We start from the raw sequence: 21,793 nt of genomic DNA on the forward strand, positions 1-21,793 counted from the left end.
TCTTTCATCTATATTAGAACTTCTTTCATTAGGAGCTGTTCTAAAAGGTAATTGAGAATATAGAGTGGTTTTCATTTTAGGAGCAGTAAGTTTTTTTGCATTGAAATTACTTGTAGCCATTCGAGATGTGATACATACACACATACATACATTGAACAGATGTGATATGGAATAGACAGTAGCAAAAGCAATATATTTTGCTGGGTTTTTTGGCCATTATTATTATTATTATTGTTATTATTTAGTTTTTTGTTAGGTATTTATTTTTAGATATAGTAGTAATTAATATATGAAATCATACAAAGCTGGATGTTAAAATGGCTCCTGCAAAATTTGCTACTGTAGATTTACTAGTCCGTAGAGAGAAAAGTCAGATCAATTGCTGATCTTAGTACTTGACAGTATTATAAGTATATTGCTGAAAAACCCCAAACTTTTTCTTTTTAAAAATATAAAGAATACTTGGATATAATAGAGTTCAGTATAGCTTTGGACAAAAATCATTCTTCATTTGTATGCATTTAAAAGTAGTGCATTAGAAGAAAAAGTAGTATTTCCTGAAGCCTGATTTCTTTTCATAGCTTATTTTTAATATTAGGCTGTAGTGAAGGTTAGTTTTTTAATTCAGCAGTTTTTAGTCCTCCTGAGGTGGATTTTTAACATTTGAATCTACAGTCGTAACAGATTTTTCCTGTATACTCAGTAGAGGATAGTTGTTGAAACCAATTCTCAGAGATGGAATTTACAAAGGCTTCTGGAACTACTGAGCTGCTTTGCAGCATCAGATTTATAGCAGAATTTGCAGAGGCAGTTCCTTGGGGTTAGTTCACAATAGCGTTACTGCTTCAGGGCTTTTAAGAGTTATTAGCAGCTATTCCTAAAAATGGTCGGGGATGTTAGTTACAGAACTAACCTGGATTTTCCTTCTATAAAGGTGCTTTGTAATAGTCCAGTGTTCACCTACTGACTACTTTATGGAATACGAAACTCTTAAATCAGTCCCGCACACTTGGAAGTAGGTTTATGAGATTTAATATAAGCACTACCAAACAAAAAGACCATGTTTTTGGAAGAGAAATGTCTTAGAAAAAAAACCATGTAAAAATTCTAATCAACAGTACGTTGTTGCTGCTATAATTTGTTTCAGTGTTTATTAATTGTTTCTGCAAATGTAAGGAAAGAAGTGGTAATTTGCTGATCTTATGAAAATTTTTCATTTAATAGGACAGTAACTAAAGAAGCTTTATTGAAGGGTTTGTATCTTTTGTCTTTTGCACACTTGTATTTAAGTTAACTGGTTTATGCATGCTTAGGCATAAATTGCTTTTGGAATAAATGTTTGTAAGATCAGGACACGGAGTATACCCTTATTCTTCTTGTTACATTTTGGTCATCTAAAATGCAAGTGTATTATGAAATACTCTCTTCAAAGCTACAGAATTCCACCTAAGAGAAGCGAATGCAGACATTCTGTCTTTGTATTCCAGTAGAGTATAGTAACAGAGTGTGGATTAACTGGCAAAAATGTCACAACCCCCTCGGTGGAGTACCTGAGAGGAAAAATTCCTTACTGTTTTTTGGGAGTTCCTTCAGTTTATGAAACTAATTTCCTTTACTGGTAGTACAGTTTCAGTTTTTGTACCAGACTTTTCATTGATGAAAATATATAGGTAAGATCCATCAAATTGCAATTTGTTGCAAGAAAACAGGAAAATTAATTAGCTTATTTTAATCAGTGGTCATATGTGAATAAAGTCATTATCATTTCTTGTCAACAGCTGCCTTTTTAGCTGATATATAGTCCAGGTTTTGAAATAAGAGTAAAACATTGAAAAATACCTGTATTTTTGCTTTATTAAATGCATGGTTTTGCATGTAATCTTGCCAGCAACATGTACATATTTTGGATATATTCACTGTGAACTCTAATAGTTCACTAATTGTGAACTAATAGTCTGCTTTGTAAAAAAAAATAAAGGATTATATAATAATATTACGTGTAAATAAGTACGCAATCATAATTCTTGCTGGTTTCTTTTTCTCTCCCTCATGTTCTCCATGAGAAGTACATATATTCTCTCACATATACACAGAGTGAAGAAGCTGTGACATGTAAATATACTTCCCATGCTTTTTTGAATTTTGGATGAAGCCAAAACTGTGCAAGAATAAATTTCTGAAAGGTACACTTAATTTTGATTAAGGATTTTTCTACACCTACTAGGCTACAGGAGGTCATACACTAGTAAAATAATGCAGAGAAATTGTAAACTAAATGTGTTGAGGTTTTTCTTCCCTTTCCTTTGGTACTGTTCACATGTTGGGGACATCAAATGAGGTAGTTTCCAGATAAGGTCTGTCTTAGGCAACCTGCTCTTGCCCCTGGCCATAAATATTGAGCAAAATATTTGGTTTATTGGTAAAAGCCCTTGGTTTCTCTTCCCTTCAACTAGGACAACAGAGTCACCCAACAGAGGCTGAGGCCAATCATCTTGCTCTCACACAAGCAAATACCACATATTTGTCTCACAGTCAACATTTGTTGTCAAACATGCATTTACCTAATTGACCTAAGGCTACTAATGTATTCTTATTCTTAATTTCTTGGTGTAATTTGCCATAGCTCGGTGTCTGACTCTCCACAGTTCTTGCCTCTCTTTTGAGATAGCTTATTGATTCAAGTTTTGTGGAGGATTGAAGCAGTGCCTCAGTGGCTCATGTTGTTATTTTGCCTATGGAGTAGGACTTTCAAATTTGATGACAAACGGCACAAACCCCTTTTAACATCTGATGGTTGATCCAGGTATTATCAACGTGCCATTCCTCCTCTCCTTCTCATTGTGGCTATTGTCTGTGTATCACTCTGCAGACCAAAGATGCTGAAGAACAGAGTAATTTGGATTAAATAATACAGTGTTCAGTAACAGTCTTCCTGTGCACTTCATGAGATAGGGGTCCTATCAAAAACAGGAAAAAAGATAGTTGGATAATTAAACATGTTATAATGAGTTCCAGTTCTGATTTCATCATCAACCTTAATTTTGCTTCCTCTCTTATTGTTTATTTGAAAATTCCATACCTTCTATCATAATTTTTAATATTAATTTCTGTGTTTTTATATATAGAGATTGTGTGTGTGGTTAACCTAAAGTTTGTGAGAATTGCAGCTTTGAATAGCATCCATTTTGTTTGAAATGTACTGGCAACCAAAATACACCCAGACACAAGGTTGTCTGAATATTATTTCCCACATTGTTTGATTTGCTGTAAATCAATAGATTCTGCCAGACCCCGAGTGAGAGCACTTTGCTTTGTCTCACTCTATCAATTTCATCATCTTAAATCATCTTGATGATGCTACTGACCAATTATATAAAAAAAAATTCAGGCCTAAGTACAGGGTGACATGTAGTTCTCTCTTTAGAATGCAAGATCGAAGTAGTTACCAAATTTTTGGCTGGAGATATTTGGGCCACTTTCTAACTTGAGTCTACTTGAACTACAGGCCAAGCTGTCCTCCACTAAACTAAATAGCTTTGTCATGTGAAGCACCTGAGGAAGGGTCACTGGTTAGCAGCGCTGTGATTGTGTGCATGCAGGAGTGAGCAGGAGCATTTCATTGCAGCAGCTTTGCTGACCTGGGCCAGCAATGCCAAAGAAACTGCTGGTCCTGCCTCCTCTTTGTTGAAGAAAGGGCTTGTAAAGCTTTGCTGATCAACTGAAAACTAATCTTCCTTTTCTTTCTCTGGTAGGGTGATCAGGGTTTCCCTGATCCAGCTGACTGCATGGCTGCTCACATGCTGGTGTCTGCATTGGAGAGGCAGATATAGCAGGGTACAAGGCTGGAGAGGGCAGCTCAGCCCCTTGGGCTGGATCCACCCTGAGCTCTCAGCAGGACCTAAAGCAGTGTTTGTGGACAGGCAGCTCTGTTATGCTCCTGCCCATCTTGCTCCTGCACTTTCTGGATCAAAAGTTACCTGCCTTGGTGATTTTGAGTGTCAAATAATGCGTGATTAGGATGCTTCTCTTCTTTGCACTTGCATCTTGAAAGGGATCTGATCCAGTGTTTCTTGCTTCACACTGTTAGTGTAATTTCTTGCAAAAAAAGCTTTTGGAACAGTCTGTAGGTCAGTCTGTTAGACAAAGATATTATTCCCTTAAATCTGAATGAGAATGCCAACTCCCTTGAATTCTAGTTTCTATTCCCAATGCTCTAAATGTGCCATGCCATGATTAAATTGCAGGTGTGCTACTAAAATTGATAGGTTACTTTTTCCAGAGGTGGCTTTTGCCTTTGTGGGTTTTTTTCTTTTTTAGTCTGTCAAGGTATTTCCTTTAGCTTCTGCTTTTGTTCAGTCTACTGTTATTGATTGCATGGGTTCCAGCCCTCTGCTTTAAAGAGATAGAAGAAGTTTGCTCTTTCATTTCTTGCTAGTAAATCCTCAAGCACTTCTAAAAAATCATCTTTGTCTTCAATAAGAGCTGTCATCTTCCTCAGGGCCTGTGGCATCAGAAAATTGTGGCAGTGTACTTCTTGCTGATGGCATTGACTTGAATGGAGAAATTAATTTTTATAGTGTTATTCTCAGCTTCCCACATTAAATTTTTAAATTTTGCTACAGCTACTGTGCTATATAGACAGCAACATAATCTCTACAAATACCTAGAGTAGCTATCTTATGTTCATTACTGTTTAATATCTTCTTAAAAATATGTATTCCTGTTGTTGTGACAGGGCCTTTGCATTTAAGAGTGGAGAACTAAGGCATCCAAGACCTTCATTTGGCCATCAGCTCAAAACCATAGATTTGAAAAATGATCTCACTGTTGGAAACTGAACCAGCCTTCATTTTGCTGTTTAACATTTGGTTTCCGTCACTGAGGAAGTATGGTAAATTGAAAGAGAGTGAATGTGATGGGGGCTCTGTAAGATTCTCTGTCAAATTAAACCATGAGCTTGGTGTGTCTTGGCAGGGTTGTTACATTGACACAGATGGCAACTGTACTGTCCCATACCAGGAATGCTGATTTGAGCAGACTGCTCTTCTTTCTTTCTATGAGGGGAATACAAATTCACACCTAACAGTCTGTGAATGCAACAGACACTAAACAAAAGCATAATACAAAATATTATTTACCCATAAATTAATTTTGGAACATTTTTAGTAGAAAACAAACTATTTGCTAGTAGGTTAAAGTGCATGGTTATAGAAAATTGCCTTCTGAAGAAGGAACTACTAAATTTTGCCTATGTGAGTTAATGTACTGATATTGAAGAAAATAACCATCATCATGGCAGGTAACTTGTGATCACTGCTTTCTGCATTCAGCACTTTGGTTCAAACCTATTGTACAAACCTGACATTTTTTCTTTTTCTTTACCACCTTCCATGTCCATGAAATGGACTTTAAAGTTAATATTTGTCCTTACACATTCTTTATATTTAGAAATTCTTCACAACTCTAGATATAATAAAAACCAGTGTGCGGATATATTCTTTGCACCACGATAAACATTTGGATTGTCAATTTGCTTTAGCATTTGATTGAAAACAATAGACAAGGGTTATCTACTCCCTACACTTTCTCTATATTTATTAATATATGTATTCACATTAGTTTGTTGTGCAACCTCTAGACTTATCCACACACACCAAAGCTCCAAATCTGTTCTGTAATGCATAGTTGGATTTTTCAGTAAGCACATATTTCAATTTTTCAGTAAGTATGTACTGTATTCATATAATATGTATTTCAGTAAGTGCATATTTTATCTAGAGGTTAAGGCTTTAATACATTGGAAAAATAAAAAAATTCAGTTCTGTTTCTTCTAGATTGTTCAGAGTTCTGGCACACCGTGCACACATCTCTTGAGCAGAAACTGTCTGCAGGGCCTAATAACTACAAAGAGGAGAAATTGTGTTCATATAATGTTGCAGTAGTTCTCAAACAAGGGAAGATAGCCCCTCCTTTCTCTGGATTTTCACAAGATACATTTTGTCACCTCTTACTCAATACTGAGTGTTTCATAGGCTCCCTTGTTGTTAGCAAGTTGCTAGAAGTTGTTATTGTGTTTAACCCACTTCTTTCTGTTTGTGTCCCTGAGAGCAGAGATTTTTTATTTTAAGAACAATTTGCTCAAATCGAAATGAGATTAGCTGGGCTGGCAGGGAAAACCATTCTGAGGGACTGCCTACCTAAACATGCCCTCTCCTTTGATGAGAGCAATTCCCCAGCTTAGAGTTTTTAGTAGTTCCCGTAGGCAGTCTGTAGAGAGTAGTAACTTCTTTTGCATTTGACTAGCCAGTTTTGGTCACCTGGTGACTCATACCTCTCATCTCAAAATGATACTTTTTTTGGTATATTCCAATTAGTATAATAATAATGGAAAAGTTGAAGAGGGTAAAAGGAAAAATACCATTTTATTCATGTGCAGGCCATTCAAATAAATTTAAAAAAACCCAAGTTATTTCTCAGTACGTCACTCTCGAAAACAAGTGATTGATGTTAGAAAAAAAGTGGGTTTTTAACCTAAATAAACCATTTAAATAAAAAAAACACCACAGAAAAAATACTTTCCAAGTGTGTTTTTCCACAGTAGATGTGGTATTACAATGTACCTGTGAGTATTCAGACTGATCTTTTTTTTTCTTTTTTCTTTTTTTTTTTTTTTTCCCTGGTAATGTCCGCTGTACTTTTCTAGAAGCAGGGAAGTTTGGGCAAGAGTTTGAGAAGTGCTTCACTTTACAACCAGCTGACTTTCCCTGTGCTGATTACATAGATCAGTATTCCTCCACCTTGCTTATTTCCCAGCTTTTGGGGTTTTAGTTTATGAGGTGTGAGGTGTTTCCTTCATCCCAATCCATGTATCCATCTCTGGGGTGATAGAGCAAAGGGAAGCAGCTGGGATTGGGATGAACCGTCTGCTGCAGTCTGTGCAGTGGGTTAGAGGTGCCTTCTCTGTTTTGTACACCAGGTCTCCATGTGACAGGGCCAGCAAGGTGAACCTCAGCACTGGAGGGGAGCTGCCATGATCCTTCCCCAGCTTGCCCAGCCAGGCTTGGCACCAGCCAAATCTGAAGGCTTCAGGCTAGAGAGGCAGGAGATGCTGCTGCAAGGTTTCTATGGAGACAGAGGTGGAAGATGAGAGACAACTAATAAGAGGCCAACTCAGACAGCTCCTGGATAATGATTTGAAAATAAGGACTTTTAAAAATAACCCTTTACCTTATTTTCCCCCACCTAATCTTTGTTTCTGAAGAAGAAATCAGAAAGGCAGTGGGCTGCCAGCAGCAGTGAATGAGAGCTCTCACTCACCGCTTTCATCTGTTGGCTGTCATGCAAGACCTGTAAGTAGCAGTTTACTAAAATTGGCTGCAGGCTTATAAAGTGTGTAGTAATTGTAATTTTGGACTAGAAGAAAATGTGAAATGCATTTTTGCATTTTAAAGGTGTTTTTCCACTCCTGTTTTTTGTCCTTTTGAATTCAGTAACTTCAAGGATGGCACAAAGGCTCTTTCTAAGCCATGAACTTGCACTAGATATTAACTGTGGCAAAATATATGTATATTTTACTTTATTCAAAATATTTTTGGTGTGATTTACCTGTATGGCAAACAAGATCTAGGTTGTTATTCCCTTTAATCTGTTTTGTTTCTCTTTATCCTTCACAGCATTCTCCCCACACTGAAAAATTCTAATGCAGACATTAGAATGTTTCAAGAAAAATTTTATAAAGTTTTTTCCAAGAAAGATCTTAGAAGAAGGTCATCATGTATCAGTGAAAAAGGGAATTCTTTGCCAAGTCTCCATTTTACTTTGGTTTTTTTTTCTTTTTTTTCAAAGGTTTGGAGGTGGGAAATTATGGTTGTATCACTTTCTTACATAAAATTTAAAACTTATACAACAGGCCATAATTGAAATTAAGGGGGAATTTTGTGCTTTCAGTCACTTGCTGGATTGATTTTTGCTGCTATGTTAATGTGATGCTTGGATGCTTGTATTAACCTTTGGATTACAGAAACTAGATGAGATTGTGACTCAGTTTCTTAATCAATTTTTAAAAAGCTATTGAGAAATTAAAAATAAAGGAAAAATAGGAATTCCACTCCAGAGAAGTAGGAATTCCACAACTTAATATAATATGTCAGTTCCTGTCCATGCTGATGCTAAAACAGAATGAGAAAATCAGCTAGTAGGTATCCATTTGCATTTGTGCACCTCTTCTGAAACTGAGGTGTAATTTTCTATCCCTCTGATGCCTTAGAAATCCAGGGAAACCTGGGGCAGAGTATGTGTGGTCTCTGCCTTCTCTGTCCTGTCACATGTGCACAGGAATATTCCTGTTTTTCACATTGTACCCAGAGTCTGATTTGCTCCCCAAGGCCACTTGTGCATCTGATAGGCATGGCTGTGTGATGCTGCTGAGAAAACTCTCCAGAGAAACAGAGTGGTGGTAAAGATCAGAAATCAGCTGTTTGTGGAAACTGGGAGCACTGTTGGTTGATTTAGGTAAAGTTCAGCTGGAATCAATTACTTCACTTCATACCTCAGATGAGAGGCACTTCTGAAATTTTAGAGAAAAAAAATCTTTTTGTGTGGACAAGTGGGAGCAGAGAACAAAGTGTCTGGTTAATTTGAATGAGAAAAGTTATTTTGCTGGAAAAGGGCATATGCACAAGGAGGGCCTTTGAACTCTGTGTGTTTAGCAAAAAAATTTTCTAAAGTGTTGTACAAAAATTCAATAACCTTTAGAAAAAGTTGCTGAAACTGAAGCACCATTATAGTATAAACCAAATAAATTTGATTTGCCTCTAAATGCAGATTGCTGGAGATTATGTAGATTTCCATTACACAGAGATTTCATTTTTTCTCAGTCTTGATTTGGAAGCAGAGAGAGGAAAAGGAGTAAAGTGTTGAGGAAGGAGTAGCTAAGGCTTATTTTAATTAATAGTGATTTAAGTATGAACAATTTCCAGCATCTTAGTATTTCTTACATAAAAGAAGAAAATGGTTGCTATCTACCAGGAGTTTTATTTTTCCCTTTGATGTACTCTGCTTTCCTCCTGTTGATCATAATATACTTAACAGTTGTGCTTGCAGACTTGAAAGTGTAACACATGCTGATTTGTCCTCCCAGAGGCATGCTAGATTTGACATGCAATACACAATTTGACTTTTTAAAATACAGTATTTGTCACTGTTGAAGAGCTTCTAAGACTATAAACATCATTATTTCATAAAAAACAACAACAAAACGAACTGCAAAACGCATCAAATGCTACAGCTTGCTGTACACACACATATATTTGTACATATACGCAGGTATAAGTTTAGAATATTCATAAAAATACTGACTGGTGCAGTGGTGTCAGAACCATAATAAGCAAAAGCCAATTTCAGTAGATTTTTACTGCTGTAAAATAATCCCTCTGGTCCTAGAATTGGTCTTCCACAGCACCATGCCTGGTAAGTACTGTTTCAAGTATCTCTTAGAGATGCCAGAATAAAAGTAGGGTTATACTGCTGTCAGTACAGAAAGCAGATCACTTTCTAGGGAAAATCAACAAAATTTAGTCAGGTAAGTGTGGAAAGTCCCCTGGGAAGGTGATCTAGGCACTTAAACACTTCCTAAGTTTTATAGCACATTATAGAATTTCTTGAATGGCCTTTTAAATCCTGCACCATGCAACAGCAGTGGAAATGCTGCCAGAAGGATTGGTAGACATACCTATCCATTTGTGGAAAATAATTGAAGCTGTATATAAATAGTGAAGGTAGCACCCATCAACATAGCCGGGAACATAATTAATTAAAATATTTTTTTATGTTCTTTTTCTGAGCTAGCCCTGCTGGCACAATTTAAGTTTAAACTTAATATATTTAATAATGTTTAATAATATTTAGATTAGTCCAGCTGGCATGAGTCACACTAAGGGAGAAAAAGATAACATGTGATAGGTCCTAACACATGTCTGTAGAAATTGAAGTGTTAACTTATGGTAGTACTACTGCAGGGCACTTTCAGGGTGTGGGGAGCAAATATTAACTTTTTCTCTGAATGTTTCTTTCAGAAGGGATATATAGGAAGCAATTTTGCAGCCTTGGATCTGCTTCTGCATAGGTTTGGTTTTTTTTCTTTGTTTGTTTTTTGGGGTTTTTTTAATCCATCCTTATGAATTTTCTTTTGTTGTTTTGCCAATTTCATTGTTCTGGAATGTTGCCCTCATGTGAGATAGTGCCCTTGGAGGGAGAGAATCAGAGAGAGAGGAGGGGGCTTTGAAGCAACTTGAGCTAATCTGATTCATCCCTCAAATCATCTGCGTTCCACAGGACTGTCTGCCTGGTGAGTATATGATAGCCATCCATCAGCATTTGCAACTCTGTAGAGGTTGTTTCAGGCAGAGGTCAGATTTGTACAGCTTTTGTTAGAAGAGAGGGAGAGCAACTTGTTGGAAAATCTATTTAATTTTTTTTCCTCTCCATGTGGAATTCTCTTTTTTTCCCCCTATCTTTTGTCTTTAAATATTCACAGAAATGTAAAGTGCATTGATAGAGATGACCATTTCTTAGTTTAGCAAATCTCACTAAGTGATGCTGTTTGCTACTGTTCAATCTTATTTTTTCCCTTCTTAAAGCCATCTTATTATAACTATCATATCTTCCAAGTCACACTAAGTGATTCAGTGAATCTGGCGAAATATAGACAAATGTGTTCCCTTGGCCATTGGTTCAGTTATCATCACTTCTCTCTAATTGAAAGAAATTGTGTCTTAGTTTTTAACTTGATCATTCTCCATCAATTTTCTTTCCCTCCATTTTATTCTTTTTGGTTGGGCTCAGGATAAAAGCACTGTGTCTCAGAGGAGTGGTTTTACCTCTTCTGAGCAGGTTGCTGAGCCTTCAGCTTTCTAGGGATTGTATATAAAGGGGCGGTTTTGGCCAGGTTGAATATTTGTTAACAAAAAAGAATCAACTAGCAGGTCAGAGGGCTTTCCTGCATGGTGATTTTAATGCTCACAAATGTATTAAAATTAAGAGTCATAACTTTAATTTAGATAGAGTCAGGTCAGGAAAGACTCATGGACCAATATAATATAGCAGGGTTGACTGCTGGAGCAGTCATAAGCCTCCTGGCAGGAGTGTGCTGGCAGGAGAGAGTTTCTTGGAAAAGGAATTTACTCCTGTGTTCACAGGATGAATGGGTTGAAACAAGAATTTGTTGGGGGGGTAGGGAGGGAAGAAAAGTCTCTCTGTCCTATGATACAGTTAGCTCAGATTTGGCTCTCCTTATATGAGGACATTGTGAGGAGAAGGTGACCAGAGAAGTGTCAGATAAAGTTTCTTCTGCTGCCCAGGAAGAACAAGTTTTAAAACTCTTCCTGGCAATGTGAAGCTGAGTTGTTGAACTCAGTGCCAGAGGAAATTAAGGAGGACAAAGGTGTAAGTTAAAAATGGAATTAGTGAGGTTCTTGGAGGGTAGACATCACATTGACTATAAAATGTAACTGTCATTGTGTACCCTGTTCATTCAAGTTAAGTTTAAATCTCCAGTTTAACCAGAAAGTGGGAGGAATATGTCCTAGTTTTATAATCTTCCTTGACTTCCTGCTCTGAGCCATGGTCAAGGACAAGCATACACAGCACTGGCATGACTAGTTTTGCAGGTGAGAGGGCTTGGATTTTTTTCTCCAGAAATGAGATGCTTATTTCAGTGTTTAGTTCTGTATTTTTTAAAGGTCGCACTGAAAATTAATTCTTAAATTATAGTATTTAACCTTTGCTCTGATTTGCATAAGGAGGCAATGCACAGGTGTTCATTAGGAACCAGTAGTGATCAGACAACTTGGATCTTTTACCAGAGTGGTCTTCTCTTTGTGCAGCTCCAAGTCTCTTGTAGGAATTCAGTTACATCCTTATCATCGCACTCCATGCTTACAGAATGGATTCAACTGGAATCTTGGATCCCACTTTTGTTCTTCTAGAAACTGCATCCTATGGTTTCCTCTATTGAATTTGAGATGGTTTGTGTTCTTTAAAGTTAAACCAGGAGCAGCTTAATTTTATGTCAGGGTAGCTAGATTTTTATGTCAGACTTGTAATTTTGTGTCAGACAAGATAGATTTAATAGATTCTGACTCTTTCTCTCCCTGATAAGGATTACTTTTTTCCTTTTTAATTTTGTACTGGTACAGAAAGAGGGCTTTGACTGAATAGAACCTATTAAAAGTTTGATTTTCTATTAAAAGTTTTATAATTAGGAAATATAAAATACCAGAAATTACTTGTTATAGTAATTTTTTTTTCCTGTAACTTCTTGATCAATGGCAATCTTTAATGTTTTTAGAATCAGCCCATTATTACATATTTGAAGCTTAAATTCCAGGTTTATGGTAGCATGCTGATTATTTCTGAAAAATGTGGCTTGCACATAGTGAATTATGCTGTTGAGTTCTTCAATCTTAAAACAAACATCTACAAGTCCATCTCAGTCCATTCCCCACTGTTCTTTCATTATTCTATCCTCTGTTCTTGGAAGAAGATAAGACTGGGAAGCTGGTGGGGATGGGCTTTGGTGAATAGGAGAGACATTAACAGTACTGAAGGCTGATAGCTACTTTATATTTTTAAAATCCCTTCTTGGACTTTGAAGTTTAGTATATTTAGTAAAGAAAAAAAATGCTAATTTAATTAGCACTTTCATTTATGGATAATTCTGTTTCAAGTTGTCCCCTCCCAAGACTAGTTTTAATATTGGTGTTATCTGTTCTAAGAAAATAGAATGCAAAGATTGCTTTTAGGTTGTGAGTTGGGAATTTACTTAAACATGAATCCCTGAGGAGGAGAATCACTTGAACTCTCTTGAGCTCTACCTTAATTGCATTGAAAAGAATCAGGAGACAGTGATACGAAATATTCTCCATCATTTAGTAATTTATGGAAAATTATTTTAGAATAAAAATAGTAAGTTTACTTGAGTTACTAGTTCAGAATTTTGAATTGTGCAAAAAATAGCCCACATATCTTGGGATGAACGTTGATTCTCCTGGTAACTGACTAAATTATATTGAAATAGATAGATATAATTAGTACTACATCCAATGTTTTGGTGGAATTATACGACCTAGCTGTATACCTCTTTTATGCCTTGAACCTAAGTTCCTGGAAAATATTTTCTGGTTATATTAAACAGTACAGCAATATGGATTGTTAAAGCCCAGGAAAACAAGTGTTTTTCTCTTTATTACAAATCTTGTTGGCATGCAAGTGCATATGATAGGATGTGCATCCTTTGTTTTCTAGAATTCCAAAATCCAAGGAATACGCTTACAAAATTTTGCTATTTTAATCCACATTTTATATCTGTTTGCACATCAAAATTTAAATCACTGAAGCCTAGAGATTCAGAAGTTGTAAGCTTATATTTCATATCTGGTTCCTGAAAATGCCTCCTTTTCCTGGAAGAAGTTCTGAGATGATTCACATTGGTCAGAAATAACCTCAAGTTCCCAAGCACCAAAGATCTTAGTATTCCTTAGCTCTTCCTAGCTTGATTTCAACTTAATTTGACACATAAATTGTAGTTGACCTCAGACAGAATAATTCAGATGTTTGAACCTCTTAGATGTGTAGCCAAAAGCGAATTGTCTTGCTGCATGTATTTTTAAACATCTGCAAGCTGAGCCAAGAAGCTGAATGCAGATTCTAGGACTTGAAGATAACCTGTGAGATTATGAAAATTCCTTTGGGACTGCAGAGAATCTTAGTGCCTATGAACACAATTTTTTTCCTAGGCATGGTGTATTTAGAAATTTAGAATTTGCTTTAATTTCTGGTAACAGAAGTAAAAATTACAATAGAAGCAGCTCATCAATAATTTAATAGTAAATATACAGTCTGAGATAATAACTTTTGTTGAACCTTTTAATGCCTATTCCATGAGAATTGAAGGAATTTTTTCCTGCAGTTTGTATTTCTGTTTTACTGGGATAGAAGAATAATTTTTTGTTCATGAAGAAAAAAAAGTTGTAGCAAATTAACACTAGCAGAATTGGTTCTTTCAATAGCTTTCTTTTAGTTAAGTAGGTACCAGTACACAGACAAATGGTATTTTCAATAGATTGCAGAGGAATTCCCATGCCTCTTAGGAATAAGAACAAGCTAACTTCTCAGGTCATGGTAAGTGGGGTTTAGGTTGGGAGCTTTGAGTACTTGGAAAATTTGACTAATAAAAGTGGTGATTATTTTGCTTAACTAAATGTTTATCTCTATAATTTCCCTACATAATACAGTAATTTTTACTTGAGATATTTCATTCTCTGTGTTTTTTTAGAAGTAGTGTGGGAAACTGAAGTTTCAGCCTAAGTTTGAGGGAGAATTGTGTCTAAACACTGAGTTTTGAAAAGCTTTTATTGTCTGAAATAGTGGGTTTGATTCCAGGATGGGACTGTTTGGTCCTTCACTAATATAAAGCCTATAAAAAGGGCTCTGATGAGATTTTTTTCTGTGGAGGCTGTTCTTATAAACACCTATAATACAGGATTCTCTTGGCTATGAAAGACATGGCTCTTTTTATAACCGTCAGCTCTTTTGACCAAACTGATGTCTAGTCATCAGTCCGTAACATACACTCACTACTACTAGCCATCCTGAACAAAATCACGTCAGTGGTGGGTGAAATGACAAGTCTGTGCACTGATTCATAGGATCCTCTCAAATTTTTGAAAAGTTTCAATATGCTTTCAGAAGCCTCGCAAGCGTTAATTAAAACAAAAGATCTCATGTGTTAAGGAAATGGGTGTGTGGCACCATGTTTAGATGAATTCACATCATGTGCTATTACCCAACAACACAAATTCAGTAGGTTCTAAACTTGCCTTGGGATTCCTTAGTTTATAGGGTCTTGGTCTGTAGGGTTACTGGTTCTAAAAGCTGCTGTGTTATGAAACTGAAGGCAATAAATTACATGGGCCCCCATGTAAGTTTGTGAGTTAATCTGGCATCCCCATACAGGATCTGCTGCCAGTATGCATCCACAGATGAGACCAAACACACTGTCATCTCTCCAAAGAGATTCCTTTTCTTCTGAAAATCTTGTTTTAAAAATTAGACAAATATTTTGGTCCAGGATAACAAGTTTTCATTTTGAGTCTTAGCAGCAGAAGCCACAGTAGAAATTGCCACGTCTTTTTCCTATGATATTGGGATCATGTTTGACTCTTCACCTTCAGTAACGAGGTGTGCAGGAGCTGCTTCTCTGAATAGTCCCCTCCCTTCCTGATCTCATTGGACTAGAATATATCTAACATCCTGCCAGTGATAACTGAGTATGGTATCTTTTGCAGCCAGTGAGGGTAAGGAGCTGTGGTTATGATCTTTTTCCCATCTTTGTCATGGAAATTAGCTGTGGTTTTCTCCCATAGGCCTCAGAAAAATGTTGGCCTTGAGCTTTGGAAGATTGAGGTGGAGAAAAAGGAAAGAAATAACTGAGCTCCGTTCCATAAAGCAAAATATCCAGGAACAAAATCCTGATGGGAATTTGAGTGTATTTTTAAGCACTAGGTGACCATATTTAGGGGCAATGATCTAGTACATCAACAACGAGGAGTAAGTAGTGGTCATAGCTGGTGTAATTTCAGTTGAGGATAATAGACTATTGTAGCTTTCTGACTATATACATTAAAACAGATTGGCATACCTATACCTGATCCAGAAGAAACGTGCTAGAAGTGCATCCTTAAATACCTTTTGACTTAGATAGGAATCCTTTAAAATCCAGCCTTGAAAGGTGCCAACAATTCACAGGGATGCACATTGTCTGGGAAAACAAAATTCCTCTGAGACTGGCAGTTTTGGAATGTTGAGCTCAAAAACAGCTGTCTGAGCAGTGTTCCAGGAGAATGTAAACAGGGAGGGAGATCTGCTACATCCTATTTGAAGAAAAAAATGTGGTTTTCTGGGGTTTTCTTTCCTCAAAACTGTGATGCTTTTGATTAACTAATTTTTTTTTTACAATGTCTGATCATGAGGTAAACTGAAGTGTAGAGCCTGTTTGCGAACAAGTTCAGCTGTCAAATGAAGGCTAATTTATTATAACTTCAAAAGAAAATTATGTTTTCAGTGAGAAAACCTGGGATCTATCAAGTCAAGCTTGAGCCTAAGTGTATTTTGTGTTCTTGTGGGTTTATTCCTATCGCGTCTTAAGATAGAAAGGAATGTGTCTTTATCACAAAGTAACTCCAACTGTATAATTTCAAATGAAGATGCCATCTGTATTGTGGAAGACACCCTTCTTACTTGCTATTTTTCAGGACTTGCTGACAGAGCGGCAAATTTACCACCAATCACCTTTGTCTCACCTTGCGCTTTCCCTCCACAGATGCCAGAGTGTTGCTGAGCCCATCGCCGACCCTTGGCATCGAGGCTGTGCCAAGCAGGAGGATTGCAGTGAACCTCTTCCCATGCCCTGAGGGAGACAAATGCCAAGTGTGGTAAAACCCTCCAGGGGGGGAGAACAGGTGCGTGAAAAATGTTGGGAACGTGGCTCCATATTGATTTTATATTAATGTTTGACATGCAGAGTGGGAATAATATTCCAGTGGCAATTCCTCTCAAGACGTGCAGTGTTATACAAAATAAATGTCAGGGTTTGCCCACCGTGCATGCAGCCTTCTGATTCATGTAGATAATTTGAAGATTTTGAAATTAAGGTTGTCCACTCCTCTTTCATAGCAGAGAAAAATTAATTAGTGTGTCCTGAAATCATTGTTAAGAAAATAATATCAGGGATTTTTTTCCTAATCCTTTTGCTCTTCTTCAGAAACTTTGAGCAACGTTTAATGTTCAGGCTCACCAACGAAATAAATACTGAGGTCTGATCCCTCCTGCTCTTCTGCTCTCTGCTGCACCTTCCTGTATCTCCCTCAGTCTTTATGATGACTTCTTAGTGAAAGTTCCATTTCAGATAGTCAGTATCAGGGCACAGAGATAGAATGCTAATTCTAATATATTCTGATAAATCACAAGTCAGTGATTGGTAAAAGGGAAGTTTTGATAAAAAAATAAGTTCTGAAAAACACAAGCCAAGCCTCATAAGCAATTCTGATACTTTTCTTGAATATGCTAGTTTCCAGGCTATTACAATTAAGTTCAGGTGCAATGTGAAGCTTTTGAAATTTTATGGTCAGTGAAAAGTGCACACTTCATAGCTGGAGACTGAAATTCGCTATTCCTTTAGTCAAAACGTGCACAAAAAAGGGAAAAATATTTCCACACTCTATACTGTCAGAGTACACCGCTGATGGTGTGGGAATGCCCTGAAATTTGCACCGAGAGGTTGTGTTATCCTCTGCTCAGAATGAAATCCATAAACATCATGGTGGAGAACCTATTCATTGATGCATGGAGAGAAACATCTAATTGACTTAATTTTATTGCCTGAGAAATAATTTGAATAATGTGAAATAATTTAATTGTCTCTATTCTGAACCTGAAGGCAAGACTGAAAAATCCAGGGTGTGAGTTTTCTATGGTGACTCAAATCAACCAGATCTGGGGGACTTGTATGACTTGTGCATGCAGCTGGTACCTTCTGTGATCAGGACTTGATTCTCACTGCAAATTTTCTGGAGCTGTCTGTTCCTTTCTGTGGTCTTTATTTTCCTATAGACAGAGAAAAATTAAAATTAGTAAGTTGTCATGTCAGTAGGCTTTAGGAAAGGAAACACACTATTTTCATTAAACCAGATATGTTCTTAGAAGAAATTACTTTCCTTTGGTTGGAGAAATGATGTTATCCTCACTTATGGTTTCCCTTGTGACTTAAGAAAACAAACAGAAAATCCCCATGGTGAGCTGGAATGTTTGCTTATTTTAATATTAAAGGATATTAGTTCAGTCACTCTACAGTGGTAAGAAACTATAAATAACATATTAGCTACTAAAAAAAATTCTTTTTAGAAAAAACAGAAATACTGATTTGTTCACTTAAGCTCAAAAAGTTGATATGAGGTGGTCTCTTTCCCAAGGTTTGGGCAGATAATACATTCAAGGCTTATAGAATAAAGAAGCATAAGCCTCAAGCATCTCTTCTCCTCATATTCTTTTGAATTACTGCACAGTAATTTATGTAAGTGGCTTCTGTTGCTCCCTTAATGACTACACAATTTTCTTGCTGTGTTTCCTCGCATAGGATCACAGGATGACTACACAGTTACCTCAGTCATATCAATACTGGACTAGATATACTTACATTTCTAGACTAAAATATCTCAACAGAATGTGAAAAGAGGGGAAAAAATATTATGCTTTTCATGCTTGAACGAATATAACAGTGATGAGAAACTAGGTTTTTAAGATTGAGGTAGTGGAGAAGCATTGCTTGAAACTGTGATAACCTTTCATATCTTAGTTTTAAAATGATACCCCAATAGATTCCACAAAAATACTAATTAAAAATATGAATTTTGACAATTTTCAGTGCTGCTATATTTACAAATATTTTCATTTCTTCCTGAGTAAGATGCCAATTTTAGAAAAAACAATTATTATTCAGAGTAAGTTTCTGTGCAGGATTTTGGGTAGATATTACACCAGAAGTATTGGTTTTTTACTTATTGGCAATATAACTTAAGTGTAAATGGTATACCAAGTTAATTGAACAATATTTTCTTATTACTTATCCTTTTGAGCACATAAGTTTTTTTTTTTTTAACAAGGTAGACAATGTCTTTCAAATTTCAGTTAGATAAAAAGACTTATAAAAATATTGCTTTGTAACACTTCTAAAAAAATGGTTTCTAAAAAAGAAAATTATGACTATATAATGTTCCTCTTCACCATGGAAAGCAATACTAAGAACAGAAGAAACTGTTTATCTTGAGTACAAAATGCTTCTCTGTTCTTAGGAGATGCAAATATCTTTTGTTTCATCAGATCAAGAAATTTTTCTTATTTTGTGGAGCACAGTTTGCGTATAGCTTCCAGTCCAGAAAATGATTTTGAGACCCTGTTTAAGCAGTAAGATTGTAATAGTTTATTAGGTTGTGAATTTCCATTGATCATTCCTATTGTGCAGGTAATGACTTTTGGGGGCAGACAGTGGAATGAAATTCCCCATTTATTACTGCTTCTCTGGGTGCCAAATTATAGGCTAGTTGATAGTGAGAACCTCGATCAGTTTTTAGCCTTTGACTCCAGCTGACTGGGGTAATCACATGACTCATATCACCTCCAAAGGAAAGGCTCCTCTTATGAAAGAGTGGTTGAAAATCTATTGCTGCATTATTAATAAAAAACAGAAGCAACACGGAATCCCTGATGTCTCAGGATGATGAGGTGAGACTTTGAATTGTCCCACAGGAAATGGTTTTATTTTATTTATTTTCTTCTAGCAAGTTTTGTATTTCCTTTGTTGCCACAGGCAGCTGTAGCGCTTTCATGTATAGCGTACAAAATGCAAATAGCAACTCTATGGTTGATAAGTGGTTGGAAATGCTTTGTGCCACAGAATGGCAAACCTACTTGGAATGTGTTATCTCATACATACATTTCTATTTTGTAGTACATCTGCTCAGGGTTCCTGGGTAACCTTGACAAGCAAGGATACTCTGGTGAAGTCGCAACACTGGTGGTATGGCATGGTAAAATACTTGGAGCAAGCATCAAAATAGAGTCTTCCTGCTTCAGTGAAAAAAAAAAAAAATTGCCCTTCCTAATGACATGCACATTGAATTGGTGAAGGCTATGTAGTCAGAGGCTTGGTGTTTCATTAATGATGGATGATGTAATTCAATAATATAGTTTAAAATTAACATTTAGTAAAGACTCACCTATGGTTAATGTATAATAACTTCACTTTTATTTTGATGATTTAGCTTTAATGCTCCAGGAGCCCTGCCTTGGGAACACTGTCTATCAAGTTTAGCTGACAATATTTAACAAGAGCCAGGGGAGCAATGACACCTAGTCCATATGAGATTTAAGGAGCAAGAGATTCCCTTCAATCTAGAGCATTCCTATTGCTTATAGCTCACTGTCATTGCCATCTCTTCCAAAAGGAGCTAGTTATCTTCGTAAGATAATGTACTTCCTTATATTTCTTATTTAATGGATTTGATTTTCTTCAGGTGTATGAACAGATGGGGTTTAATTTTTTGTCCCTTGACTTTTCACGGCAACTTGCAATGGGTGTATGTGAAGTGTCTATCAACCTAATAAGTACTTACCTCATGAAATAATACTGTTTAGAAACAATGTGCCTTGGCTAGGTGATATGATGTGGCAAAGGTAAGTCACAAGTGCAAAATTTAAATTAATGAGGTCTAGATTTAGGGGTTTTTTCAGTTAAATTGATTTTAAGTTAGGCATATGTTTGTCTTTATTGCCCATTCAACAGTTTCATTAATAAAAAGTACTGAGGTACAGTTTTAGTTGGAAAAACAGCAGCACTCAGAGAGCTCTAAGTGCAGTAGGCTGGTACCATTTGAGTATGTTGGCAATGGAAAGGACAGTGCTGTGGAAGTTAACAGTGTGCTTAAAGTACCTTATTATACTTTAGTTGATCTATGACTTGCATGCAAGTCTGAAGAAAATCAACCAGGATGGTCAGCATTCTAGAAAACTTTCCCCAAATCCCCAGTTTGAAAGAATTAGTCAACTGAAGAAAAGGTTTTGGCTTGAGATTCAAATACATAAGAGGTTGTTGCAAAGAGGAAAGTACTAAACTGTCCTTTTGTCTATGGGGAACAGGAAAAGAATAATAATGTTTTTACATTCTAGTGAGGGAGATTTAAGTTAGACATGGGGGAAACTATTGTAGTGTGAAATTAGTGAAGCATAGCAGCTGATGGATTAGAGATGCTGCAGCATCCCAGTTGAAGATTCTGGGAATGAGTTAGGCAAACTTCTGTCAGAGGTAGTTAATGATCCTTGCTGTGAGTAGAGGGGTGGCAAAAATGGCTCATGGCATCCCTACCCACCCTGTCTAGGTCAGCTCTGCTTTTACATTGTCCTTGGGAGGCAGTGAGATTAAAAACTTTGAATTACAGTGGCTTCTTTACCCTGATCTGTTTTATGACTGTGTCTCTTATTTTGCTCTTGTTAGGGTATAAGATAAAACCTAAATATATTTTTGACCAGCAAGTTTCCACAGCTTTCTTTCCCAAGAAGGGCATTAAAAGAAAATGCTGCATATCTGTTTAATACTATCTTAGCCCTGGTTTTGTGTTATTTGGCAGTATTCTTTGTTCATATGTTCTGAATGAAATCTTTTTCTAATAATTAGAAACAAAATTCGCATATTGCCATTAGATAAAATTAAATCCCAGAAATTTATAGGTTAACTTCCATTTTTATTTAAAGAAGATTTGTGGAAATTAATTAAATTGGAGATTGTAAAATGCCCTTCTGGTTTTTTTTTTCATATCTTAGCATAAATAAATAAAGTCCTTTTCATTCTAAATCTGTGTAGCATTACATCATTTCCCACATCAATTTAAGCTTCTGTTCTCTAGAGATGGTGTTATTTACAGGAAAATCCTATGGTATTCAATGTAATAAAATATGTCTTATCGCAGCTGATGAAGACACTTTTCTAGAATGGATGGTAAAGTTCAGTGGAGCATTAAGAAGGATATTCTTGGTTTCTCATATGTATATACAGCCTAAACACTTGAATAACCAGCAGAGCCATTAGGATGTTTGCCTGTAAGAATACTGGCGTTGGTGGTGAGAAAATAGAAGTATTTTTTGCTCATCGCGGTCTTTCTTCCTTATTTTTCCTTAGTATCTAACC

At 36.4% G+C, this 21,793-nt stretch overlaps 1 protein-coding gene across 8 annotated transcripts in view; it reads left to right on the top strand.

Annotated features, from left to right (window-relative positions):
• The window catches only part of NEDD1 (NEDD1 gamma-tubulin ring complex targeting factor), a 257,109-nt gene that overhangs the window by 188,290 nt on the left and 47,026 nt on the right, over positions 1-21,793 (top strand). For all 8 annotated transcript variants that reach the window (XR_012053499.1, XR_012053495.1, XR_012053498.1 and 5 more), the window contains one exon: positions 16,379-16,517. The gene's annotated coding sequence lies outside the window, so the exon portion shown is untranslated. The remainder of the gene's footprint in view (positions 1-16,378; positions 16,518-21,793) is intronic.

Source organism: Taeniopygia guttata, chromosome 1A (assembly GCF_048771995.1).
Source record: "Taeniopygia guttata chromosome 1A, bTaeGut7.mat, whole genome shotgun sequence".
In the NCBI taxonomy this organism is placed as follows: Eukaryota; Metazoa; Chordata; class Aves; order Passeriformes; family Estrildidae; genus Taeniopygia; species Taeniopygia guttata.